This window comes from Bidens hawaiensis, unplaced genomic scaffold (genome assembly GCF_021521415.1).
Source record: "Bidens hawaiensis isolate Kalapana, Puna unplaced genomic scaffold, B.hawaiensis_p1.1 tig00029600_1, whole genome shotgun sequence".
Classification (NCBI taxonomy): domain Eukaryota; kingdom Viridiplantae; phylum Streptophyta; class Magnoliopsida; order Asterales; family Asteraceae; genus Bidens; species Bidens hawaiensis.
Genome location: NW_027494899.1, coordinates 138,825 through 164,803, shown reverse-complemented (window position 1 = coordinate 164,803; position 25,979 = coordinate 138,825). Strand labels below are relative to the sequence as shown.

The 25,979-nt window shown below is 36.1% G+C and overlaps 3 pseudogenes across 1 annotated transcript in view; all 3 read left to right on the top strand.

Moving 5' to 3' along the window:
* LOC143579091 (putative ABC1 protein At2g40090) overlaps window positions 1-20,048 on the top strand; it is a 53,210-nt pseudogene extending 33,162 nt beyond the window's left edge. Inside the window, exons 2-12 of the transcript XR_013143394.1 lie at window positions 8,385-8,404; window positions 11,075-11,200; window positions 11,285-11,380; window positions 11,476-11,535; window positions 11,847-12,070; window positions 12,114-12,220; window positions 12,812-12,903; window positions 17,283-17,294; window positions 19,358-19,519; window positions 19,600-19,713; window positions 19,819-20,048. The product of XR_013143394.1 is annotated as a putative ABC1 protein At2g40090 (transcript). The remainder of the gene's footprint in view (window positions 1-8,384; window positions 8,405-11,074; window positions 11,201-11,284; window positions 11,381-11,475; window positions 11,536-11,846; window positions 12,071-12,113; window positions 12,221-12,811; window positions 12,904-17,282; window positions 17,295-19,357; window positions 19,520-19,599; window positions 19,714-19,818) is intronic.
* LOC143579079 (receptor-like protein 9DC3) lies at window positions 730-6,282 on the top strand (annotated as a pseudogene).
* Window positions 20,049-20,488: 440 nt separating the features above from the next.
* LOC143579099 (receptor-like protein Cf-9) lies at window positions 20,489-23,583 on the top strand (annotated as a pseudogene).
* Window positions 23,584-25,979: the final 2,396 nt, after the last annotated feature.

Below are 25,979 nucleotides of genomic sequence, written 5' to 3'. Positions count from 1 at the left end.
CAAAAAAAGGTTTTTCTTTCGGCAAAATTCCCAAAATAGCCCATTTTAGAGAGAGAAAGACTAAAATAGCTTTTTTTTCCTAAATTTTTTTTAAAATTTAGACTTTCCAGACGCATTGGAAAAAGATAATAATATAGAGGGAGTAGGCCAAATAACTAAGGAAAGTTAGGGAGGATACAAGATTTGGGAAAATAATGAAGAGAAAGTCCAAATAATTTTGAAATCTTGGAGTAAAAGTTCAAATTTCTACTAAACTTTTTTTCTCAAAAAACCGTCTTGAGAAACTATTTTTTTTATGTTTATACCTTTTCTGTCCATATTTTCAAATTCTAGGAAAAAAAGATTTTCAAATCTCGTCTTAAGAGACGAGATTCTACCACACCACCATCCGCCGTTCGTCTTAAGAGACGAGATTCTACCACCACTACCGCTACCATCCACCACCACCGCCACCACCCACCGTTCGCCACCACCACCATCCACCCCCACCACCCACCACTACCATCGATCACCACCTACCACCATCGTCCGCCACCACCACCCATCGTCCTCCACCACCACCATCATGACCAAATCAAAGTATTGTAAACCAAAAGATACGTTATTGAAGTCTTCACTATGATACTATGAGTGAGAATTATGGACCACAAAAAATTAAAAGTTAGATGTTTTGCATAATAGGACATGAAAATAGAAGATTGACGCCATAAACGAATAGCCATGTGTGTGTATATAGATTGTAGCAAAGTATGAATGTCTATAGCAATTAGAAACACACCATCAAAGAAAATGAGTAATTCGATGTTGCTCTTCTTTTTCCTTTCCTCTTTCTTTATCTCTTCTACTCCATCCTCTTCATCTTCTACCAACACAACACATAAATGTTCTGTTCAACAAACACTTGCGTTGCTTCTTTTTAAACAAAACATTTCCTCAATCAATGATACCATGTACGAGTATGCCTATAGATGTGAAGATCGGTTTGGTTCAGGTTATAGTCCAAAAATGATTAACTGGAACACAAATTTAGATTGTTGTGATTGGAATGGGGTCACTTGTGACCGGTCCACAGGTGACGCGATCGGTCTTGACTTGAGTTGTGGCATGGTGATAGGTACTATCCACCCTAACACCTCTCTTTTTAACCTCCCTCGTCTCCAGAGACTAAACCTGGCTTACAATGATTTTACTGATTCCCAACTTCCACCTCACATAAGCAAGGTTTCTAATAGTCTCACACATCTCAACATCTCTCGTTGTGGGTTTACGGGTCAAGTTCCTGCAGATATATCATGCCTTCATAAATTGGTGTCTCTTGATCTATCTTATAACGGGATGGATTTCAAGCTTGAACCTCATGCTTTCATCAATCTGCTTCAAAATTCTACCGTTATTGAAGAACTTAAGCTTAGATTTCTCAATATCTCCACCGATTTACCTAGTAATCTTAATATATCTTCTTCTTTAAAATCACTAAAGCTGTACTCCACTGGATTGCATGGAAGCCTCCCTAACAACATATTCGGTCTTCAATCTTTGGAAATACTTGATTTGGCAAGGAACAGTGTAACATCCCGAAATTTCAAAGGTAATATTAATTATATTACTTATTAATAGATGGGAAGTTTACTCGGGTTATCAGGAAATAAATAAAAGAATAGGAGTTGGTATGGGTCGGGCTAGTGTCGGGTAATGGAAGTGGGTTATGGACTTGGGTTAATTGAGATAGGTTAAATGAGAATGGGATTTCAGGGATATAAATACCCCCAAAATCCCAAAATATCTCATTTCTCACCAAACTCCCTAACACACACTCCTTACACCCTCAAAACACACACATTCTAACCGATCTAGATTCGAAGCCGAGACCCGAGATTTGTTGATAGATCTGAGTTGGTAAGGTAAGAACTAATCTAACAAAGCTATTATTACTGAAAATGGTTAGGATTGGATGGGTTAACCGGACCCGAAACCCAACTGCCCAAATCGGACCCCTAAAACGTCGATTTTAGGCCGATTTGATGGTTGGGGTTTGTAGGCGCCGATCATACGGTTCCGTGGGTACCAAAATCGAGTTATTTGGCTAAGAAACGAAGGAGTTATGGGCAAACAGGTCTGCAGCGCGACAACTTCGCCTGCAAGATTAAGTTCGCCTGAAGAACTTCGCCTTCAAGCGTAACTTCGCCTTCAAGCGTAACTTCGCTTAAGGATAACTTCGCCTACGGCCAAGTTCGCCTAAGGATAACTTCGCCTGAAGCCAAGTTCGCCTAAGGATAACTTCGCCTGAAGCCAAGTTCGCCCGAGGTTTAACTTCGCCTGAAGCCAAGTTCGCCCGAGGTTTAACTTCGCCTGAAGCCAAGTTCGCCCGAGGTTTAACTTCGCCTGAAGCCAAGTTCGCCCGAGGTTTAACTTCGCCTGAAGCCAAGTTCGCCCGAGGTTTAACTTCGCCTGAAGCCAAGTTCGCCCGAGGTTTAACTTCGCCTGAAGTGAGGTTCGTTTAGAAAATAAATTAAAAACCTAATGGAAAATGTGTTAAGGCAGTTATCGAAAATAAAATTTTTCCAAGCTGACCTGGCAGCTTAACCCCAGCCAGGGGCTCTGCCCCTTGGACCCCGCTAGGGGCTGCCGCCCCTAGAACCCCGCTACCAGGGGCGCTGCCCCCGGACCCCCGTTCGTTGTGGGTCATATAAAGATAGAAACGCAACATAAGTAGTAGTAGCTAATTGATACGTGTAAATATTATACAGTTAGCCGTGCACAGCTCAAGAGGGGAATAACTATTAACGGAGAGCGTAACAGTATTCAGGTGAGTTTCTAGCCCCATTTATGTGTTATGTTTTAGGGGCTGTGTGCATACTCGATGTGTTGTTAATACATTTATCCTAAGTGATAAGTGTATGCCATATGTGATATATGTGATGGATATGAATGGTTGCTTGTCGGTACGCGAACGATCTTCGGATATTGCGCGTACTGTCAGGTCAAAAATAAAGGTACGAATATTATACATCGAAGATGTATGAACATTACAAATGAATACTTGTCGGGGCGTGAACGATCTTCGGATATTGCACGTATCGACAAGAGGTATGGTTGTTAAATGAATGATGTAAAGAACGCCTAGGGTGTTCTTATGCTATGATGTAATTATTGTATATGTGAAGTAGGTGTATACAGGTACACGAATGGTATGTGAGTTCTACGTTCAACATAGTAAGTTAGGATGGCAAATCCCTCTAGCTTTTGTCGGACATAGACTCGGCTGGTGATGGCGTAGTTAAGGACTGCGGGCCTTATACGTAAAGTAGATGATAGATGTAAACGTAGTTAAGGACTGCGGGCCTTATACGTAAAGTAGATGATAGATGTAAACGTAGATAGGGACGGTGGGCCTTATACGTGTTACAGATAATAGACGACAACGTAGTTAAGGACTGCGGACCTTATACGTATTATAGATAGGCATCAGCATAGGAAAGGACTGTGGACCTTATACGTGCTGTAGTTGTATTGTGGTAGCATAGGGGAGGACTGCGGACCTCGTACGTGCTATGGTTTAGGTTGCAACATAGGGGAGGACTGTGGACCTTGTACGTGTTGTGGATGTAGGATGGTATAGGGAAGGACTGCGGACCTTGCACGTACCATAAAGGGTGAACATAGGTAAGGACTGCGGACCTTTTTACGTGTTCACGACCTTGAGTACAGGTATAGACGGCGGACTATGAACGTACTCTCGGTAGACTGAGGTTAGTGGTTATAAATATGTATGTATGTATGGTAGTAAGTATGTATGTAGAACAGAAGGGTAACTAGTGAAGTATGGATATGTATCTACGGATATGTATGTATGTGTATGTATTGTATGGCGTTCGATTAACTAGAACTCACTCAGCGTAGCTGACTTTTAGTATGCACGCAGGTGAGCTGATTACAGAGTTAGCATGAGGATGACACACGGCATGGATTGAACGGCTGGCATCTGAAGAAAGAAGTAAAGATGTTTTAAATATAAAGTTTTGTGTTATGGTATCAAAGAAAAGGTTTAACGTTTTGTAACAAATGATTGATGTTTTATATTCCGCGAAAAGTTTTAATAAACTCTGATTTGAAGAACTGTGTTTATGAGTAAATCCGACGCTAAAGTAGGGCTACCGGGTTCGGGGCCTTACAAACAGTTTCATAGGGCATATCCCTTCAGAGATCACACTTCTTCCAAAACTGGTTATACTTGATCTCTCTTCAAATGGAATTAATAATTTGCATATTCAACCTCATATTTTCAGTGTTCTCCTTAAAAATTCCACAATTTTGAGAGAACTTTGGCTTGATGATGTAAATATTGGTTTCGTTTTACCCACCTATCTTAATATCTCTTCTTATCTAAGAGCACTTGATCTTAGCTCTACCGGCTTGCAAGGGAAGTTACCTGATAACATTTTAAGTCTTAAATCTATGGAAGAACTTGACTTGTCATATAACAATAATATCTATGGTCCACTTCCCAAGTTTAACACAAGCACTCACTCCCCTCTCACGAGGTTAGATCTGTCAGACACAAGCTTATCGGGAGAGATATCCACTTCAATTAGCCATCTCAACTCTTTAGTTTATTTGAGGATCTCAGATTGTGATGTGAATGGGTCCATTCCCGAATCCATAGTTAACCTTAGAAACCTTGAATATCTTTATTTATCATCTAACAAGCTTTCCGGAGCATTGCCTGCTTCATTGTTTACCTTTCCTGCTTTAAAATATATATGGCTGAATAATAACAAATTCCAAGGCAATATGCCACTTGAGTTGTTTTCTCTTCAATCTTTAGAAAGTTTACATGTTGCTAACAATCAATTGACCGGCCAGATTGAAGTGCTTGATAGTGGTCCCATCCGGCATACATTTCAACGGCTTACCAACCTTACCATCATAGACCTTTCGTATAATAAATTTAGAGGTGAATGGAATTTGGATACATCTTTATCAAGCCTCATAAACCTTCACACCCTCGTTCTGTCATACAGTGGCATATCTGTTACCACCAATAATGCTGATCATTATGTAAATCCTTATTTTAGGATCTTAAGTTTATCCTCTTGTAGTCTAAAGGTGTTTCCGGTATCCATTCGATTTATGACAACTCTTAGCTACTTGGATTTATCTGACAATGATCTTCAGGGTCACATTCCTGATTGGGTAGGGGAGATTGGAGGAAATCAGTTGGAACTTTTGGATCTTTCAAATAACTCGATAAAAGGCATCATTCCAAATGTATACGAGGATTGGGGCCAATTAAAAGGGTATTTTTTGAACGGAAATCAGTTAGAAGGAAAGGTGCCAACTTCTTTAAACAAAAGTAAAAGATTGATAGTAATTGATTTGGGAAACAATCATATAAATGACACATTTCCTGGCTAGTTAGGAGATCTTCCCAACTTAGAGGTTCTTATCCTCAGATCAAACAATGTTCATGGTGGCATTGTAACCTCTTCCATGATTAAATTCCCATTTCCAAGTCTACGAGTTCTTGACTTATCTCATAATGGATTTGTAGGCCAACTCCCTATAGAAGTTTTTCATAATTTCAATGCCATGAAGAATGTGGTAATAAAGAACACACGACCAGAATATTTATACATAGGTGACGAGTATTACTCTCTCACTATTGCAATGAAAGGAGTGGATCAACATTTCCTGCGGCTTTTAGACGAGTATACGATTATTGATCTATCAAACAATAAATTTGAAGGGGAGATTCCAAACATCATTGGAAATCTAAACTCTTTGAAAGTGCTCAATCTGTCCCACAACAGCCTAACAGGCCGAATCCCACAGGCCCTTGGAAATATTTCACAAATTGAATCGTTAGACCTATCACTGAACCAACTCACCGGAGAGATCCCACAAAGCCTTGCTGACTTGACATCTCTTGAGTTCTTAAATTTATCCGAAAACCATCTAATGGGCCCCATTCCACAAGGAAAACAGTTCAACACATTTGAAGGGAAATCATTTGGAGGGAACCCAAAACTTTGTGGGCAACAATTGCCCAATAAATGCAGTGAGCATATGCATGAACCACAACTTGAAGGTGATAGAGATAGAGATGAAGATCTGGATAGTGGATTTACATGGAAAGTGGTGATGATGGGATATGGATGTGGAACCTTACTTGGATTACTGTTGGGATATCTAATGTTATCAACAGGAAAACCAAAATGGGTCAATGCAATTGTTGATGAAGCAAACTATGTGATCTTATAGAGGCAAAATAAAAGAAGATGACAAAATTAGTTCATGAACGGTGCGTGTTTCATATGTTTTTCTATTCTCCAAATTTTGCAAAACTCGTAACTCTGTTTTCTTTCATTTTTTTTTCTTTTCTTTCTTTTTTAAATTTGATGCAGGTAAAGAAGTCTGGGGTGCAGCTGGACCCTTTTGAATCATGCAGTTGTAGAGGACCTTCTAATTAAAATATGTTATATTTTGAGTATTTGTTTTAATTTTGTATTACAAAGTCTCAAAATTGTGATCGATAGTCAATATCTCTTTCCTAATAGTAATTGATCTAACTTTATTGTTGTTATTCGCACATTTATCATGAAATTAGCAGAGTTTCATGTGTATTTTTTGTATTTCAAACAAAAGTGGTTCAGCGCAATTGCTTATGCAGAATAATAGCACATGATTCAAACATGTACATCAGAAAAGGAATCTGTTTCTTTAAAGTTTGCATTTCACATTTTTCATAAGTTTACCAAATTAAACAAAAATCAGGTGCGACTAGTTATTGTATTGAGTTTTACAGGTTCAGAAGTTGCAGCCACACTTTCTCCATCATTTCCTCTTTCAACTTCATTATGATCAACAGCTCCAACTTCATTATAAAAGCAGGACACCGATATGGATTATGGTTTCAATTGAATTAAGCCATGATGATCCTTTCATGCTGAATGATGCAAATATACAAATGAGGCCAGATACAACGACGGCTATCAGGTCCAAGTAGTCAACCCCTTTCCCATGGATGGAATATTAACATGAAACTCGCTTAGTGTTTGGTTCCATGAACGAGACACGCTAGCTCCGACTACAACATACTCGAACAATATATTTCCAGCTGCGATAAAAACACCAAATTCAACATATTTAAGGAAGCAGCCACTGTTTATTCTTTGACTTGCTAAGCACTACAGGTCATCTCATATTTGTTTTGGATCGAGATTCTTATGAGCTATTAATTAGTGTTGTTTCTAGATTCACATATTCAACCAAGCAACATTATTGCACTGTTTTCTTATGTTTGATCACCAGAGGTTCAGCATCATTAATGTTATATTTTTGGTTTCTACCTTGATAATCAGTTCCTTTAAAATTCTCTACCAATACTCGATCTATTTTTGGCGTAAGCCATTCAGGCATTTCACCGAACAACATAAGTGCATACTCTGAAACTAGAAGAAGAATAGTGTAATATTCCAAAGGGTTCATATATCATCAATAATAGTTTGATTTATAGCTGTATTAGCTTGATCATGGGGTCAATAAGCTTATCAACTGTAGAAACAAAATTGAAGCCAGGATAGTTTATGCTAAACCCATCCCAACGAATAGAAAGTAGACCAATCTCAACATAAATCTCATATGCAGATTAAATATTCCGTTAACATCTAAATACGTAAGCTCTAATATTGTCATATATACCAGAAAGCGGTGTGATGACAAGGAAGCAGGGATAAAGGAATTATGCACTTTCTAAATATGACTTTATTTCTTAGTTATAACCCCAAATAGCGAGATTGGGTGCCGAAAAACATACGGTGTCTAGTGGTAAAACGAATGACAGCCAACACATATAATCAACAAAATAAAGGATATGTTTGGTGGGGAGCTTTTAAAATTTTTTCAGGAGCTTCTTTAAAATTACATCATAACCATTGAATTTTAAAACCGTAATTATTTTCGTTCCTCATTTTTTATTACATGAATCCTAATATGTTTTGAAAGTCTAAATTTCGTATTCTTGTAGATTTGTTTTTCTAATTTACATTAAACAAATTTCAATTAATAACATAGATATTGGGGTCATAACATTACTATTAATGACCAGTTGGACTCGGCTATATAGTTAAGGCGTGAGGAAACCAAAAATATTAAATGCAAATGGTATAAACACATGTTGCTACTCAAGACACGCCTTTTGTTTAGGTTCGGTTTTTTCAGTTTCATGCACACCTGTAGTTAGGTTGTAATGAAGCTATTTTTCATACAGAACTAATGAATTCTACTATCTTTTTAGATTATCAGTATTCTCTATTGGGACTGCCAGAAGATAGCATTGAGAGGACAAAAGTTAAACATGAGGTCCACACCAGGAGTGCACGTAGATCAACATATTGGTCAATTGGTAAGATATATTTGTGGATCGTTAGGAACAAAGCGGCGCGCGGAAGCGAAACAGCACACACATGCACAACGATAAACACACATAAACGAAAATATAAACGACACAAGAATTTAACGTGGTTCGGTCCCCGCGAGGGGACCTACGTCCACGGGCTGCAACTAGGTTTTCTTATTAGCTCAGAACCAAGATTACAATTACATGATGGGATATATATAATAAACAAGATTAGGGTTAAACATAATTAGGAGCCAAAACCGGGCCTTCTAATAAAACCGGCCCAAAGGCCTTCATAACCCAACAATCTCCCACTTGAAGGCCTTGCGATAAATTCCAGCCTGCCATCCAAGTAAATATAACAATCTCATTCATCCAGTAACTCTAGTAATCTTCAGTAATAGAAATCAACCAAGCCTCCAGTTCCAAGAACAAGCTAAAACTTCAACAAAAGAAGTTCTCCAAGCCTCCAGTTCTCTAGGAACAAACTAAGATTTCTACCAATCCACACCAGTTGCAGCGCCCCTTCCCATCAGTTACCTGAAAGGCCCATTGAAGCTCCCGAGAGCTCCAATCCGGTCATCACAGACCCAGCCATGACAAAACCCGCCAATGGCTCATCCTCAATCTTAACCGGCCCTCACTTACTCACACTACCGGCTCCAAAGACTTCCAGAGGATAATCACTCTCCAAAAAATCAGCAGACTATACCAGGAGAGAATTTCACATTCGGATTTCCCAGTCTTCCGAACTCAACGTCCCTTTGGAAACAAACCTAGAACACACCGCGTGCTCCCACTGTTACCAAAACCCCGAACATGTTCAGACCTCCGAATACGCTCAAGCTAACATCACTGTGGCTCCAGGCTTCATGTCTGCAAACTGAAACCCCTTAGCTCTACCTGATTCAGCGAGCCAAGACTTTATAACTCGAAAGTTGGTTCACTTCTTCCGACGATACAGAGACCGTATCTTCCAAAAGTCTTTAACTAAAAGATTCAACAAATGCTTCATTGAAGTGAGTAACAAGAAATAAAGCAAACTAGAATCTTGAACCCAAGAGTCTTCACCGCCTTCACTGAGTCTCAATGCATCAACCCCAGATACATTCTCAAAAGCAGAATTCCAAACCTTTCGACATCGACTCTTAAAATGTCTCACCTCTACGCAACCTACCAAGTCGACTATGCCCAGCTCCCACTGTTCCTGTTATCCCAACCCATGCCACACCAACACTCCATGAGATGAACCCCACTCGGACTATCCCGGCAAATAACTTTACCCAACACGAGATTATGAACCTCTCAAATGGTGTACCACTGATCACCACCAAACAAGATATAACTTCACAATTCCAAACGAACAAGAAGTAATAATCACAGTTTCGAACCAGCTAACAGGCAAACAGCTATAACAACAGTAGAACTTTCATGAAATCAAGCGGTACCAAGGGTTCTATGACCGTACACACGATCAGTTAACTCAAACCCTAACCGAAAGATCATCCAAACGAGCAATAGTTAACATGACTTGCCACTAACCTCATTTTTTTTTTCACTTATGCCGTCACCAGCACACCCGCTGGTTCCATTTTCTCCAAGTTTATCCATCACCAGTACTATATCCAAGTTCACATGACAAACCAATCAACCAAAATCCAAACCGTCAAACATTCCGATCATAACCACCTCGTCTTCAGTTATAACAATAACAAACGAGAACAAATCGAAAACAGTGAACAGACACAACAAGGGCACGGGCCTAAACTTGACGATTGTTCAACAGAACACTGCCAAATAAACCGATTTGCTCTTGCAATAACCGATAAATCAACTAACTGTAAATAAACTATATAAAGTTACCTCAGACTAATCTCTTGCAAACAAATCTGAACCCGAACCTAAATGGTCTTCACAAAACCCGGTTCCCTGAAGCCGAGCAACCTCCAAAGAAAAACCCTAAAACCCGAAACACCCGACCCGGTGCTTCACCTGCAACGCCCGAGTGAAACCTGCAACTCCAAGAAGTCCAAAACAGGAATTCTAATTGCAAAATCACCCGGAAAACCGTCCCAAACAGCCCTGAAAAACAGCCCCGAACAGCCCTGTTAACCAGAAAAACGAAGATCTCTGACAATACTGTTCACCGCAGAATCACTGTTCACGGCCGGAAACACTGTTCATGCCGGATACTGTTCACCGCGGCACTGTAGCGGCGGCACTGTAGCAGCCCTTCTCAAACCAGCCTCTTCTACCTTTTTTTTTTTTTCCGATCGATACCCGTGCAAAACCGTGTGTAAACAACGAGCCAAAGCTCTGATACCACTTGTTAGGAACAAAGCGGCGCGCGGAAGCGAAACAGCACACACATGCACAACGATAAACACACATAAACGAAAATATAAACGACACAAGAATTTAACGTGGTTCGGTCCCCGCGAGGGGACCTACGTCCACGGGCTGCAACTAGGTTTTCTTATTAGCTCAGAACCAAGATTACAATTACATGATGGGATATATATAATAAACAAGATTAGGGTTAAACATAATTAGGAGCCAAAACCGGGCCTTCTAATAAAACCGGCCCAAAGGCCTTCATAACCCAACATCTTGGAAATCAGTTTCTTTTATAAAGATTGGATTTATGGTTGAGCTAGATGATATTTTCTGATATAGGAATATTTGGTACCTCAAGAATACATCAATACATTGAGGGAGTCTATGTTGAATCGATGCCCGACATCTTCATATGATCAAGTGTGCCAGGTTGTCAAGAAAGAGCTCGGTGGCCCACCTGAAGAAGTATGCATATGAGAAGTATATATCTATATTATTCTGATTATATCTTTCATGTCTTAAAAGTGAGTTAAATGTTTGTGTACACAGATCTTTAAGGAGTTTGATCCTGTTCCTATTGCAAGTGCTTCCCTTGCTCAGGTTCATGTTGCCAAAACTCATCACGGACAAAAAGTGGCTGTCAAGGTTTCAAATTGTTACCATTAATTTCCATCTTATTTTGATTATTTGTACAAGACTTGATTTGTGTTATTTTTATTTGATAATTATTCTTTTTGCAGGTACAACATATGCACATGACAGATACCGCAGTTGCAGATTATGCAACAGTGGAATTGATTGTCACTACTCTGCATTGGATATTTCCCTCATTTGATTACAGGTTTATATCTCTAGCTGTTATTATTTTATGCGTGTGTTTGTAAATGGAGATATTTGGCAATAACCATAGTGGTCTGAATATAGGTGGTTGATAGATGAAGTACACGAGAGTCTACCTAAGGTTAGAGGCTAATCTTTGACTTTGACCTGCTTCCCAAATTGTTATGATATCCTGCTGCATTATAAACACCAAAAACTGGATGAACAAATGTAAGGTGGTATTATGCATTTAAAAATATATTGTTAATAAAATTACGATGATGGTTATCAGGAACTAGATTTCTTAAATGAGGCCAACAACAGCATAAAATGTATGGATAATTTTCGAAGGTTATCTCCTCATATTGCAGAGTATGTTTATGCACCTGCTGTGTATTGGAACCTTAGTACCTCAAAGTTGTTGACCATGGAGTTTGTGGAAGGCCCACAAGTCAATGATTTGAAGAGCATTCAAAAACTTGGTCTCAACCCTCATGACATCGCAAAGCTTGTAAGCTTTCTTTCTGGACAGAAAATTGTCATTATTTCTTTTTTTGCTTCGTATGTTTTCTGAGATGATGTTTAAACATGGATTTGTGAATTGTGACCCACATGCTGCCAACTTACTAGTTTGGACACTGCCTTCCCACAAAAGTGACATTTTTGGTATGACATCTAACTGTAAAACGACACTATCTGAATTATATATTTTTATACCATGTTTTTTAATCCAAAAGCTTCCCGATTTTTATCTCGTTTCTTATACATACATAGTTTTGATCCAATTTGATAAGACATGGATGATTCTTGTATATTAAAAATTTGAGAAATGCTAACAATTACAAAATCTGCTTCTTATATCGTCTTTCCCATGCTTTCATTTGTCCTTTTCGTTGATGTTTTCCATTTTTGTAAATTTATTTGATGTTTTGTTTGTTTTTTTGTATATATATAGGACGAACAAAGCCGCAATTAGTACTTGTGATCATACATATTTTTACCATGCTTATTAATCTAAAAGCTTTCGATTTTTATCAAATTTCTCATACAAACAGAGCTTTGATCAAATATGAGAAGAGACCTAGATGATTTTTATATATTAAACTTTAAACATATAAGAAATGCTAATATTTACAATTAGATGATGTTTTCCATTTTATACACCGTCTTTCACAGTCATACTTTCATTTGTTCTTTTTGCTGATGTTTTCCATTTTATAAATTTATTTGATGTTTTTTTTGTATGTATATAAATAGGAAGAAGAAAGCCGCAATTAGTACTGCTGGACCATGGTCTGTACAAACAACTTGACGTTTCCACTAGGACCAACTATGCTGCCCTGTGGAAGGTGTTTTTCTTGAATCTTAATAATCATCTTTTATCTTCTTACCATGTTTACGTGATCAACAAGCTTATCGTGTGAATGTTTTTGCAGGCTTTAGTACTGGCTGATGTGAAAGGAATCAAGGGAAATTGCATGAAATTTGGTGCTGGAGAGGATCTTTATGCATTATTTGCAGGGATTTTTACAATGAGGCCTTGGAATAGGGTCATTGACCCTGCAGTTGACCATCTTGCCATACAAGGCAACGATCACTCAGAACTTCAAACTTCAGGTTACCTCACTCACCCTTTATAACTAACCTTGAATCTGTTTGGATTTTTGAATTTTGACTTTTAATGTGTTGTTTTGCAGATGTATGCTTCTCAGTATTTCCCTCAAATCACAGAGCTACTGCATAAACTGCCTCGTGTCATCCTGCTAATGTTAAAGACCAATGATTGCTTGCGTTCTGTAAATAACGCTTTGGTATCTTTTTTTTACCCAATTTTATTAATGTCATTTGAGCATGTATAACAATAATAATAATTTGAAAGTATGTGAAAGTGAGGTTTGTGTTTTGTTTATTGACAGATACAAAGACCATCTGTGGAGTCTTTCATAATCATTGGAAGAGTTTCTTCAGAGGCATTGATTGAGGAAAAGTTATCACATGCGAGTTCGCTTTTTACCTACCTATTTGTCTGCTTTGAGCAGATTTCATTAGAGGCCCGTTTTTTCATAATGAAGGTTGCCTTGTGGATGCTGCAATTCCGTACAACTTTTAGTTAGTACTAAATGATTATTAGTATTTATACCCGAGACCAAAAGAAATCAATTTACATTTGTATTCTTTGGTGATGAATCCCTTGTTACTAACTCACACCCATACTAGTTTGAGGAAATCAATAAATTAGGCAACTTTATTGGCACCAATCTATATATTTTCAGTTCATTGAACAGAGTATGTGTTTTGAGATGTTAGATGAGGTTTCACTATTTTTTTTATTAATTTTTTTATCTTGTTCTAGCTCTCCATTTGGAACATGATAATGTAAGCTGTGGTCTATGTTCACTATTTGAGGCAATTGTAACGCGTTTGCTTTATGTTTGATATATGAAGTAACTTGTTTATGATATTTGTCGTCCTGAAACCAATATGCTTAATTTCATTACAAGATATTTGTAAGTATACTTCCAAAACCCTAAAAGACATGACCAAATCAAAGTCTTGTAAACCAAAAGACACGTTATTGAACAATCTTTTTTTTTCTTGAAGTTGATTAAGCAATTGGTAATCAAAACAAGTTGTTTCCTCACACTATTCAGGTAAGTTGCCGAATTTTTTTAGTAATCGTGTATTTTGAAGTAATATTTTATATACTTTTATTTCTTGACGTTAAATATTGATGCTCAACTTCATGATAAGCCATATCCAAACACCCAAAAAACATGATTTACAACTCTTCACAAACTACAAGTTGTTAGGCAGTTAAAGATTAGTCAAACAAATATATAAGTTTAAAAATGTTTCACTTAATTAAAATAGAGTTCTACATTGAACCATAGCTCATTATTATATAAATTTTGCTCTGTTGTGACAAGAACACATATATCAGCGAAAAATAGTATTCTTTTGACTTTTGAAAGTTGATGTTTCATAAGAACAATTGTATTAAAATGCCAAAAACTTCATTGAAATTTTATATTTAGTTAAAAGTTAATATATGACTTTTATTGTCAAGTAAACCAATTTCCAAATACAAAACTGATACAGATTTTCTTACCATCTATACAAATTGATAAAAATAATTCAATCACTTCATTTGTATACCTTAAAAGTACCAAAAACTGAATTAGTCCCCTTAGTGTTTACCACAAAACCAACCCCAATCATGAATCTTTTCTGCCGTTAATGCGGTTTACTAATTCCCTTGTCTTCACAAATTTTTATTAAAAAGAAAAAAACACACTAAAAGTGGCTGAAACTATCATGATTGACTTCAATACTTTGTGAATGTATACTATCTATTTCAATTTTAAATTTCAACCATTTATGTTAACCGCATATTTTTTTGACATTTTAATCTAATTAATGAGATTATTTTTATATTACATGTAATCCTTTTATAATAAATTGATTGATTCATACTCAAAATAATTATTCTGTTTCCAAAATGTTAATTAATTCATTAAATGTTTAGATGAGTTTTTGTTTAGCTAATTTCATGAATATATCTTATTTCTAGAACATTTTGTCTTCAAATAGTGCTCTAATGTTATTGAGCATGACACCTCTATTAACAAATCAATAGTTTGATTTTTTATCTTTTATGTTGTTAAACAAAAACTTACTATTTGATATAAATTTTTTCAGAGTGGATTAGCATATCTTTCTTTAAGTATTGCACCATGTAATGAGTTAGCTTCAGATACTGGTCCTAATGAACATTCTTCAACCCTTTATGGTAATTTTTACTTCTCATGAACTAACTTATATATTTTATATGATGATATGCTATCTTTTCACTTGGATTATTCTTTTCTTTAGACCACGCAGAAGCTTTCGCTTCTAAATCTGTTTGCTCAAGTGATTCCTCTGGTGTCATAACAAGGTTTACGTAAAAAGTTGGTGATATGAGCTTACTCCTTAAGAATAAGCTTACTTAATGCTTATTGTACCTAAGTTATGTGACATATTTGAAAATGCATAGTTCTTGTTCTTTTACTCAAAACTTTGTTCTTTTACTCAAAACTTTAAGAAATTTATTAATCAAAGAAAGTGATTTTTTTTCTTTCTTTTTACCTTTCAGCAATAATTTATTCATAATTAGATGTTTTAGTTTTTTTTCATGAATACTTTAATTAGTTTTCTTCTCTTCAGCAATAAACAAATGAATTTATCTTGATGATCTTAAAGGGTCAGAGTGGGTTGGGTTGACCCGCCAAAATTTTTGTTTTTCATTTGACTTGAATAAATGAAATGTTATAAGCCGGTTAAAAAACTATCTGGGTTTGGTGATACCCATGACCCGCTTATTTTTTTTACTATAAAATTGTTTCTTAATTATAAATAATATCTTTTAACAAAAAAATCAGATATTATTTTTTAGTATATCCCTATTTTATAGGATTTTATATCAAATATTTGATGAGATTAATTTTTAATTTAATGAGATATTATAACCCGTTTAAGGGCTATATGGGTTTGGTGAAACTCGTACTCGTGAATTTGGGTCAAATGCATGAGAAGTCCCCATTTACAAATAAATCAATCTGATGACTTGAGGGAATGTAGAGAGTAACCAGAGAGCTTCTAAAGGTTCCGTTTATATATATTTATGATAAGATTTAAGATGTTTATTTGATATGATAATGTGTGCTTTATGTGGATTATTTTTGTTTAGTTACACGTAATAACGCACTTTATGAATTATGACGTGACACTACAAAAGTGACAAATTTATCCGTATTGATGACGAAGTTATCCGTATTTAATTTTATGAATGAATCTATCCAATTAAGACTAGTTAATGTAGTCAAAATCAATAAGAAAGCAATTTATTGCATGAAAGAAAATGCAACATTTATTTCTGTTTTGTTAAAGGAGACGGGATTAAGTAATCTTGGTAAAAAAAAATATTTTTTTAAAGAAATTGCCCGACTGCATTTGACGGTTGAAATATAAAAAACTATATTGACTGTTAAAATAGAAAATGTCTCAATTTGAGCTTAAAATCTGCTTGGGTGTCTTTTACATTGGTATCGCGCCACACGGCCTAGTGCTTCCCGCTGATACTGGATCATATTGGCTATCACCGGCGCGTATTTCTGTGCCCATTCCGTCTTGCTTTGTGACATGCAAAATTCAAAATGAAACCCTCTTTTCTTAAGACAACAACAAATTTGGTTAGCTACGCTTATGAGAATCAGAGCTATGGAATTAACGTTTTTAAGTTTTTTAAGAGTTATTGATTTTTTTATTTCTCTGTAAATACATTTAACTTTCTGATATTTAAATTTTTAAAATTAAACATTTTAAAACCAAGTGTTGTAGGGTGGTGTACATGTCAGGCTGCCTCCTCATCCACTCTTTATCCCACATCCTAAGAGCATCTCCAATTTAACACACGTATCGTTGTTTTAAACCGTTAACTCAACATCACACATCAGATTTCAAAGCAACATATAAAAACTTTCATTTCTTTTCCAATAATTATTATCTAGTTTATGTTTCAAATTATCATCTGATCACCTTTTTTCCCCTTTATTGGAATTACTTGGGCCCACTTTAAACCATTTGTAAGAGTTCTTGCCCACAAACCACTTTTGACGGATGATACCACTCCAATGGTGTCAATAGTTTGTTACTTTGGTTTTTGGAATTTTGAGATGGTGTCATGTAGGCACTATTGGAGGTGTCCTAATTCCGTAGGGGCACAAAATATAAGAGCCCTCGTGGCGTCACTAGCTTGGCGGGCTAAGGGCTTGTTGTGTGGGGCCATACCGCCATATGTTTTAACCAATCACACCTTCTCACTCACATTTTATATAATAAAAAGAAAGTATTAAATAATTGTTATTTTAGTTAAATCATTATGTGTAGCTTGATGGTAGGAGGCTTGGGTTATTCAGTAGAGATTCAAGTTCGAATCCCACTTGTGTCACTTTTGGTGGATATTGACAATGAAGTATTTGGGCTAGGCCTTATGCAAAGGTTGTCAGTTCAAAACCTAAGCTCACCCGGGTTTTCTCCCTACCGTGTGTTACACCAAAGAGTTCTGCTCTTGTGGTGGCACAACTCTCAAGTGGCAGTCAATGGTATGGTTTCCCGAGGGAACGCCCAAGCCATATTCTGAAGCCAGTGTGGGCCCGACTATGAACCTATGACAGCATAGTCTGGCCAGAATGCGGCATCGGGGCTCTCTAAATTTACACTGCATTCTTGAGTTTTTTATTTGAGGGTTTGGAAAAGAAAAGATAAGAAAATTTTTCTTTTTTCATTATTGAGTTTTTCATTAAAAGAAAAGAAAGAGAATGGAAAGAAAAGTTAGGATTTTTTTCATCAAAAACTTTTCAGAGATTGCAAAATGTGAGTCTGTCGTTATTAACAGCTAATGATAACCAAAAAGAACTTAACAGACTCTTAAGAGTGACAAAACTAATATTTTAACCCCAGGGTAAACGCTCACAGACTCTTAAAAATAAAAAAGTTTTAAACATCCACAATTATTTGTTTTTGTTTATAACATTCCGGTCTAAAATCCTAATCTCAGGCATTTTAGTAGGTATCCATGGGTTAAAAATATATATATGTGTCATATATATATATAATAAGCAACCAGATGCGCTGAAAAACCAAAACATTCCTAATTAATCATAACCCTAATTCCATCGATCTCTTCAGATCTTGGATTTCAAAACCATCGTCTCAACCAACTGGTGATGTTATCTCTCTTTGATAGATTTCTCCAATATTGGTCTAAGTTCGAATTTTGATATTACTTTGACTATCCCAATTGTAGGTTTTATTATGAATACACTTTTGACTAGTTTTTCTTATTATTCATTTCATTTCTTATTATTCTTTTTGCAGGTACAACATATGCACATGACAGATACCGCAGCTGCAGATTATGCGACAGTGGAATTGATTGTTAATACTCTGCATTGGATCTTTCCCTCATTTGATTACAGGTTTATGTCATTGGCTGTTATTATTTTATGAGTGCGTTTGCAAATGGAGATATTTGGCAATAACCACAGTTGTGTTTGGTTTGAGACTCAACCCTCATGACATTGCAAGGCTAGTAAGTTCTTTCTTTCTAGATAGTAAATTGCCATTATTTCTTTTTTTGCTTCGTATGTTATTAATATTTGACAATACAGGTGAGTAAAACATTTGCTGAGATGATGTTTAAACATGGATTTGTGCATTGACCCACATGCTGCCAACTTGCTAGTTCGCACCACTGCCTTCCCACAAAAGTGGCATTTTTGGTATGACATCTAATTGTTAAACAACACTTGTAATCATACATTTTTTTACTATGTTTTTTAATGTAAAAGCTTTCTATTTTTATCAAATTTCTCATACAACGTAGCTTTGATCTAATTTGATAAGAGACCTGGATGATTTTAAATATTAAAAATATAAGAAATGATAACGTTTACAAAATCTGCTCCTTATGGGAGTCGACCATCTTTCATAGTCGCACTTTCATTTGTTCTTTTTTTTTTGATGTTTTCCGTTTTTTATAAATTTTATTTGATGTTTTTATTGTTTGTATGTATATGAAGAGGAAGAAGAAAGCCACAATTGGTACTGCTGGACCACGGTCTGTACAAAAAACTTGACGTTTCCACTAGGACCAACTATGCTGCCCTCTGGAAGGTGTTTTTCTTGAATCTTAATAATCACCTTTTATCTTCTTACCATGTTTACGTGATCAACAAGCTTATCATGTGAATGTTTTTGCAGGCTGATGCGAAAGGAATCAAGGAAAATTGCATGAAATTGGGTGCCGGAGAGGATCTTTATGCATTATTTGCAGAGATTCTTACAATGAGGCCTTGGAATCGGGTCATTGACCCTGCAGTTGACCATCTTGCCATACAAGGCAATGATCACTCAGAACGTCAGGTGAACTGACTCACCCTTCATAACTAACAATTGAATCATTTGGGCCTTTTCATTTTGACTGTTGATGTCTTGTTTTGCAGATGTATGCTTCTCAGTATTTCCCGCAAATCACAGTGCTTTTGCATAAACTACCTCGAGTTATCCTGCTGATGTTAAAGACCAATGATTGCTTGCGTTCTGTAAATAACGCTTTGGTATCTTCTTTTTTACCAAATTTATAAATGTCTTTTGAACATGTATAATAATAATTATAATTTGAAAGTGTGTGGAAGTGAGGTTTGTATATTGTTTATCGACAGATACAAAGACCATCTGTGGAGTCTTTCATAATCATTGGAAGAGTTTCTTCAGAGGCATTGATTGAGGAAAAGTTGTCACATGTGAGTTCGCTCTTTACCTACCTATTTGTCTGCTTTGAGCAGATTTCATTAGAGGCCCGGTTTTTCATAATGCAGGTTGCCTTGTGGATGCTGCAATTCCGTACAGCTTTTAGTTAGTTTTGAATAATCATTAGCATTTATATCGGAGACAGAAATCATTTACGTTTGTATTCTTTGGGGATGAATCCCTTGTTACTAACAACCATGCTAGTTTGAGGAAATCAATAAATTAGCCAGCTTTATTGGCACCAATCTATATATTTTCAGTTCATTGGACAGAGTATGTGTTTTGAGACGTTTGATGAAATTTCACTTTTTTGTTTATTATATTTTTTTATCTCCACATTTTATATCTCCATATGGAATATGATAATGTAAGTTGTGGTCTATGTTCACTATTTGAGACAATTGTAACGCGTTTGCCTTATGTTTGATTTATGAAGCAATAATGTGTCTATGATATTTGTCATCCTGAAACCAATTTGCTTAATTTCATTACAAGATATTTGTAAGTATACTTCCAAAACCCTAAAAGACATGACCAAATCAAAGTCTTGTAAACCAAAAGACACGTTATTGAACAAATAGCCATAATGTGTTTATATAGATTGTACCAAAGTATGAATATGTATAGCTACTAGAAACACACCAACAACAAAAATGAGTAATTCAATGCTGCTCTTCTTTTTCCTTTCGTTTATTATTTTTCTCTCTCCTAGTTCATCCTCTTCATCTTCTATGAACACCACTCATAGATGTTCGGTTAAACAAGCCCATGCTTTGATTCTGTTCAAACAAAACCTTTCCTCAATCAATGATACCCTGTATGAGTGTGAAGATTGGCTTGGTTCGGGTTATATTCCAAAAATTATAAACTGGAACACAAGTATGGACTGTTGTGATTGGAATGGGGTAACTTGTGACCGCTCCACCGGTGATGTTATCGGTCTTGACCTAAGTTGTGGCATGGTGCAAGGTACTATCCACCCTAACACGACTCTTTTTCACCTTCCTCGTCTCCAGAGACTCAACCTTGCTTACAATAATTTTACTGATTCTCAGTTTCCACCTCATATAAGCAAGCTTTCTAATAGTCTCACACATCTCAATATGTCTTCTTGTGGGTTTACGGGTCAAGTTCCCGCAGACATTTCACACCTTCATAAATTGGTGTCCCTTGATCTCTCTAACAGTGGGATTGATCTTATTTTAAAACCTCATGTTTTCATCAATCTGCTTCAAAATTCTACTGCTATGAAAGAACTTTCGCTTGCATATCTTCATATCTCTTCAGTTTTACCTAATACTCTGAATATCTCTTCTTCTTTAAAATTGCTAAATCTGGGCTCCAATGGATTGCAAGGAAACCTACCTATCAACATATTCAGTCTTCAGTCTTTGGAAAAACTTGACCTGTCAGGAAACAGTTTCACAGGGCATATTCCTTCACAGATCACACTTCTTCCTAAATTGGTTTCACTTGATCTCTTTAACAATGGGAATGAGATTGATAATTTGCATATGCAACCTCATATTTTCAGTACTTGTTGAAGTTAATATAGGTTTTGTTTTACCCACCTATCTTAATATCTCTTCTTCTCTAAGATCACTTTGGCTTAGAAACACCGGCTTACAAGGAAGGTTACCTGATAACATCTTAAGTCTGGAATATCTCGAAGTACTTTACTTGTCATATAACAAAAATCTCTCTGGTCCACTTCCCAATGTTAACACAAGCACTATCATCCCTCTCACGGTTTTAGATCTATCAGGGACAAGCACTATCAAATCTTTAACCGGATTGGATCTGTCATCCACAAGCTTATCAGGAGAGATACCCACTTCAATTGGCAATCTCAATTCCTTAACTCGCTTGGATCTGTCACTCACAAGCTTATCAGGAGAGATACCCACTTCAATTGGCAATCTCACATCTTTAATTGACTTGCGTCTGGCAGACACAAGCTTATCAGGAGAGATACCCAAATCCATAGGTAACCTTAGATCCCTTGAATATCTAGATTTATCATATAACAAGCTTTCTGGAACATTACCTTCTTCATTGTTTACCCTTTCTTCTTTAGAATATATCTGGCTTGATAATAACAATCGATTAAGCGGGCAGATTGATGTGCTTGATAATGGCCCCATCCAGCAAACATTTCAACGGCTTACCAACCTCACTTCCCTAGACCTTTCATATAATAATTTTACTGGTGAATGGGAGTTGGATACATTGTTATCAAGCCTCACAAACCTTGTTACACTCATTCTGTCATTCAGTGGTATATCTGTTACCACCAATAATGCTAATCATTATGTCAATCCTAATTTTTGGTCCTTTAGTTTGGCCTCTTGCAATCTAAAGGTGTTTCCGGCATCCATTCGATCCATGACAGCTCTTAGATACTTAGATCTGTCAAGAAATGATATACATGGGCACATTCCTGATTGGGTAGGGGAGATAGGAGGGAATCGGTTGGTACTTTTGGATCTTTCAAATAACTCGATAACGGGCACCATTCCAAATGTATACAAGGATTGGGGCCAATTACAAGGGTTTCTTTTGAATGGAAATGAGTTAGAAGGAAAGGTGCCAGCTTCTTTAAACAAATGTAAACAATTGAGTGTAATTGATTTGGGAAACAACCACTTAAATGACACATTCCCGGGTTGGTTAGGAGATCTTCCCTATTTACAGGTTCTCGTCCTCAGATCAAACAATTTTCATGGTGGCATTGTACCCTCTTCCTTTGTTAATTTCCCATTTCCAAGTCTGCGAGTTCTTGACTTATCTCAAAATGGGTTTGTAGGCAAACTCCCTACAAAATATTTTCAAAATTTCAAGGCGATGAAGAATGTGGTAACAAGTAACACAGAACCAAAATATATGCAAACGGGTAACATGTATTACTCTATCACTATTACGATTAAAGGAGTGGATCAAATTTTCACGCGACTTTTCGTTGAGTACACTATTGTTGATCTATCAAACAATAAATTTGAAGGGGAGATTCCAAACATCATTGGTAATCTAAACTCTTTGAAAGCGCTCAACCTGTCCCATAACAGCCTAACGGGCCGAATCCCACAGGCTCTTGGAAATATTTCAGAAATTGAATCGTTAGACTTGTCATGGAATCAACTCACAGGAGAGATCCCACAAAGCCTTGTTGATGTGACCTCTCTTGAGTTCTTAAATCTGTCCCAAAACCATCTCATGGGCCACATTCCGCAAGGAAAACAGTTCAACACATTTGAAGGGAATTCGTTTGGAGGGAATCCAAAACTCTGTGGGTTTCCATTGCCCAAAAATTGCAGTGAGCGTCTGCACGAACCACAACTTGAAGGTGATGGAGATGAAGATGAGAGTGGATTTGCATGGAAAGTGGTGATGATGGGATACATATGTGGAATCTTACTTGGGTTCGTGTTGGGATATCTAATGCTATCAACCGGAAGACCGAAATGGGTCAATGCAATTGTTGATGAAGCAAACTATGTGATCATGAAGAGGCAAAATAAGAGAAGATGATAAAATTAGTTCATGAATGGTATGTATTTCATATGTTTTTCTATTCTCCAAAACTGTTCAGAACTCGTAACTTTGTTTTCTTTCATTTTTTTTAAATATGATGCAGGTAAAGAAGTTTAGGGTGCATCTGGACCCTTTTGAATCAGGCAGTTGTAGGGAACTTTCTGATCAAATTATGCTATATTTTAAGTATTTGTTTTAATTTTGTATTACAATGTCTATATTTGAGTATTTGTTTAAATTTTGTATTACAATGTCTACATTTTGAGTATTTGTTTTAGTTTTGCATTACAATGTCTCAAAATTACGTTTGATAGTCGAAAATCTCTTTATAATAGTAATTGGTTTAACTTTTCATTGCTGTTATTCAGACATTTAACATGAAATTAGCAGAGTTCCATGTGTATTTTTTTCGTTAGATTTGCTGCAGGGGTGACTAGTTGCTGATTTAACATGAAATTAGCAGATTTTCATGTGCATGTTTTTGTATTTTCAAACAAAAGTGGTTCAGCGCAATTGCTTGTGCAGAATATATATATTTTTCTTAGTATGCACAACAAACAGATACACAAACCAACAGTTTACTCCCTATGCCCAAACTAAACCCATCCCAGTAGCCGAACAACGGTCAACACCAAGAAGATAATCAGCATGGTTCTATATTGGCCCCTTGTCACCCCCGTTGAGTAGTATCGTCTCACAATTGCCCGATTGCCACTAGCAAGAATATGAACAGTCATGATAATGGCTGCATTAACCGATGTCCCAAGATATGGAAAGAAGATTTGCTAGAACATTGAGGCTCGTGACCAGGCAGTTTGTAGCAGTCATGATAATGGCTGCATTAACCGGTGTCCCAAGCTTTTTATGGACCACAGCTCGAATGGGCGGTAACATGTGAGATCACGCGATGTGAGTGAAGTATCTAGATTCAGCTATGATGAAAGCTTTCCCTTTAACGCGTCTACCCCGTCTAATATATTAGCCCTGTTCATCACATAATTTCATAAATAAAAATGATTGTTTTTATTTCGTTAACTTGGGCAAGTATCGGCTTTACATGTAGGTTAAACGATTTTTTTAAACTTCATTTTCATATTTTTTATAGTTCATCTTTACAATGACTGAAACTTTTTCATGATTTAAAATATTCCATCGTCACGTGGTTTTAATCCGCGTTTCAACGTTTGACATCTCACCTTTAAAATATTTTTTGGCTTACTAATTTATGTTTACGAATTTGTGTTGGTACCGCTGATATTAACAGAATTTGTGTTGGTTTGCAGCTGTCACATGCCTGGTTTTTTGGTTCTATATATGATAATTGGTTGTATTTTGACATTGACGGGTTTATTTCTTTTGTTTACTTTCGATGTCGTAACTTGATATATACTGACTTCACGTCGACTTGCAGTGAGTTTATGATTTAACATTTTTACGTATGTTTTTTTTCCGATTTAACGGCCCCGTCGAGAAGCGCGGGGTCCTAAATCCCACTTCCAAATAAATGGAGACTGGAAATGCATGAATCAAAATAGTGTGTTGGTTGTGAAATCTAAGGAAAAATATCATTTGTTAGTGAAAACGAAATTTTGATTAAAAGTTAAAAATGATCTAATTATAATAAATAAGCATTCCTCCTCCTTTTCTTTTTTCTTCTTCTTCTTTCTTTCTTTCTTTTTTTCATTTTGAACTTTTAGTGTTTCCAATCAATCCATCATTTCACCATGATTAAAACCCGTCATCAAAGAAAGACCGAGCCATGACACTTGACTTGCCACTAAACTTATGGCAAAAGCGAGATCATTAGTCTCATCAATCTTGTTACAAACATCCTTTTGAGAAAACTTATCTACTAACGGACCCCCCAATATCCATCCATCTTTTTTCAAATATAGTTTCTTGATTGTTCCCGACCATTTATTTTTACGATGACACCCAATTCATTCTATCTAATAAAAGATTTACACAAAAATGACCAAAGATTTGAACTCAGGTTGTCAGTTCCTGACTAACAAACATCTTCTTATAGTGTTTTGATATATGCAGATTTAACTATTAGAAGGTCAATAACTGTCTTATAACTTTTTTGGTCTAGTGGTTTTATGTTCCTACTTACAACTATCTTTGCAATTATAAGAGAAATGTGAAATTTTATTGTAGAAAACAAAAGAAGGGTAATGACCGAATATAACTAATAATGTTAATTAAGATTTTTGAGTAATTTTATTAGGTACATTTGTAAATTCACCTAACCCCGTTGAGAAACTAATGCAATTTTTCCAATAAAATGAATATTAAATTTATTATAATATAAATAACAGTTTATTGGTGCTTAGTTTCATGACATTTAAAATTAAGTAATCTATTATAATGGATTGATATATAAAAAAATAAAATATTAAAGTATTATAAGTCTATAATATAATTTTTTAATAATTTTTAACAAATAAAAAAACGTGAACAAAAAGAAAAGTATCATAGGCTAGTAGAAATAATAAAAAATAATTTATAAGAATAAACCAAGCATCACTCCTAATGACGG